Source organism: Tasmannia lanceolata, unplaced genomic scaffold (assembly GCF_043159265.1).
Source record: "Tasmannia lanceolata isolate RefF3 unplaced genomic scaffold, GAP_Taslan_0.1 ptg000037l, whole genome shotgun sequence".
Taxonomy (NCBI): Eukaryota; Viridiplantae; Streptophyta; class Magnoliopsida; order Canellales; family Winteraceae; genus Tasmannia; species Tasmannia lanceolata.
Genome location: NW_027518714.1, coordinates 48,546,634 through 48,549,909, shown reverse-complemented (window position 1 = coordinate 48,549,909; position 3,276 = coordinate 48,546,634). Strand labels below are relative to the sequence as shown.

At 36.7% G+C, this 3,276-nt stretch overlaps 1 long non-coding RNA gene across 1 annotated transcript; it reads right to left on the bottom strand.

Moving 5' to 3' along the window:
• Positions 1-1,574: 1,574 nt before the first annotated feature.
• Positions 1,575-3,276, bottom strand: LOC143860466 (uncharacterized). Its single transcript, XR_013239718.1, has 3 exons — positions 3,144-3,276; positions 2,448-2,509; positions 1,575-1,852 (listed from the first exon to the last, which is right to left on the bottom strand). It is a non-coding gene; the product is annotated as an uncharacterized LOC143860466 (long non-coding RNA).

The window sequence follows — 3,276 nt, the reverse complement described above, 5'->3', positions numbered from 1 at the left end:
AGACAAGAGAAGAAGCGGACCAGTCGTCGTTTTTTACTTCTCAGCCTTCTTTTCGTCAGCAAGAGAGTAGCAGATCCTCCCAAATTTCCAAGTTTTAGAAATCTCAGGATGCAGGAGAGATTTTTAAAACCTGAATTTCTCACTTAAAATCCGAGAAACGCTACACCAGCATGATCATGAACCCTCTTTTACACTATTTTCAAACTAAAAAGCCTGGATTCTAAAATCCGCGTATCCAAACGGCCCCCTAAAATCCAAGTATCCAAATGGCCCCTAATACGTGGATTTTAGAATCCGGAATTCCTTCAAAATTCTAGCTAAGAAACAAGACAAGAAGTAGACCAGCCGTCGTTTTCGACTTCTCGTCCTTCTTTCCATCAACAAGAGAGTGGCATATCCTCCCATATTTCTAGGTTTTAGAAATCTTAGGATGCAGGAGAGATTTTTAAAATCTTAATTTCTCACTTAAAATCTAAGAAACAATGTCAGGACAGCATACAACAGCTTGATCATGAACCCTCATTTACACTGTTTTCAAACTAAAAATCTGGATTCTAAAATCCGTGTATCCAAACGGCCCCTAATTGTTTTTATACTCTACCATCCTTTTTAAACTTCCACGAATTAGAGGGTTAGGATCATCCTATGGACATGGCCTATCTACATTGGGTCTATGGCAACTCTAAGAATTCAAAAAAGCAAAAAAAGATGGTAGAGAAAACTCCACAGATCGAAGGCTCACGCCTTTGGGGAAGATTTTGAGGGCATGAAAATTTACAATGCAGGGATCGACAATTGAATGGTTTGAATCACCATATTTTCTTCATGTGCAGTCGGCGCTCTTATATTTTATATTCCCGGTGGCATCTTTTTTTTAAAAGAATTAGAGAACATTAATTATTAGAAAACAAGTCTATCACCATCGCTCTTTTTTTGGTCTGGAAAGCACTTAATTTCCCTTTTGATTATGTAAAAACAATTTTTTCTTTTGATTGTTTCTAACAAAGGAAATTAATAAAAAAAATTGAGTAATCTAAGCTAAGAGATTGGTCGATTGAACAAGAGTTTTCATGACTATAATAGTTTTGAAATTTTCCATCATCTGAAATTCTCTACAAATAAGAAAGCAAAAAGTTAAAGTTTATTCGTCTCAATGCTTATGCCCGTGACATTGGCAAAGGCATGACTCACATAGGAGTCATTAGTACTTAGTCGCTTTTGGATATATGATAATGATGATCAAAATTGAAACTATTTCTAACAGTTCAAGCCTCTGTTATAATGCTGATATATCACCTTTTCCTATGTTGAAACTACAAATAGTATTCTAAAGTATATATGCTTTGAACAACATTTTCTAAGAAGATACTCACATTTCTTTTATTGCTAGATTTTTCTATTAAGTTTTAGAAATAAAAGATTACAAATTACCAACGTAGGAACAATATCGTTTCCTGGTCATGATGTCACGCCCCCAAACCGAATTCCAGTCTAGGTACATAACAGTGCCACATATTCATCAACCACGAATATGTAAGGCATTCATACTGGAATCATGCAATAAACAGAGCCACTAAAATAATAACTAATTAATTAATTCACCATAAGAGTAATCAAAGCGGAAACTAAAATATCTTGTCCAATGGACTACATCAATTTAAACCAAATGAAATAACTAGATGTTCATTCCTATTAAAGCTACTGTCTCAATTAAACTGAATAACTAGAAATAATAAACTCCTAAACTGGTGCCCTTGCTCACACCCGAAGCCCGTGCATCAAGCATCCTATTGTTCTCCACTTGTAACATAGAATGCGTGGAATGAGCTAATGGCCAATGAAATATATATGTCTACAATAATAATATGATATCAATCAATAAAAATAGCATAATTGGCAATCTATGTAATAATTGTAACTGGCATAACAATCTGGCCAGTAAAACGGTATAACTGTCATAAACATGCATAACTGTATCTGTAACTATGACTGTAACTGTGCCTAATGCCTAGTGTAGTGGGACTAGTACTGCTAGACTACGTAGTTAACGAAACCTGTCTACTAACTCGTAGGAAGCCGAATCCCAACGATCTCGTACAGGATTACACCCCTAAAAATACTGCGTAGGGTTATAACTGCGGCTTGATCCGTGACCTTCATTAGACTGCCTAGAAAAAGTCTCATTCACTAGTAATCATGCGAAATACTTCGTCTAAACTGTTGCATCCTTACTCGGATAACACCATATCCTGATGCAAACTGTGACTAATAAAAGTCTATCTGGCACATACGTGCATATAGTAGATCTGAACTAGGAGTCATACCATACTATGAATATTGACCCTTGTGTATACTAACACAGTCAATATCATCAAGAACATATATAACTTTACATAATAAGTCATATTCAATATGTAGAATAACTTTGGTAGAACAAGTCTACTCACCCGTGGTACTTGTTTGATTTGTTTCCCACGAACAAGATCCTCGATTCACTGTGTAGTATCACCTACAATTCATATTAACCCTTGATTAACACTTTGGATTAATATCTAGGTCTTACGGAACAAATCTGTGCCCTCAAAACTATCTGGAAAATACTCCAAAAATTGACCAAAAATAATGTGTTTGGGCGTCCGAGGACCCCTTCGGACATTTGAGCCAGCCTCTATGGCGCCTCTGAAATTTTTCCCCTTTCGGGAGCTCTCGGATATGAGGGTCCAGGCGCCCGACCCTCACCCTTCGGGCGTCCGAAAGACCCTTCGGATATCTCCTTCGGGCGTCCGAACCTCGCGATTTGGGTTTTTCCCAAAACCAGCGAGAGCACTGTTTTCTCTGGTTTTCTACCCGAAAAATCGCTTTTCTCCTTTCTTTAAGCATATTAAAATAACTTAATAAATTCTCTCTTGATTTCCTCAATCGATTAGGGCATCAAACGCGGAAAGTTGCAAAGATCTTTGGGAAATCAATTCCCACAACCCTAATCTATGATTCTTTACTCGAGGAATGCAAGATTTTCACCTTGAATCTATGGTTGTTGTTTTCAATCCAACAAACCCTAGATTAGACTTTTAATTTTCTCCTCAAGAGATCTTAGATCTCGATAGAGAATAGAATTAACTACGAAATTAAGTTCTACATACCTTTTGTTGGTAATTTCCTCAAGAATTCCTTACACTCTTCTTCCTTCAAGATTACAATCACTCCCTCAAACGTTTCCTCTCTTCCTAGGGTTTGATTTTTGCAACTTTGTGGCTTCAAAGAGTGTATTTATAG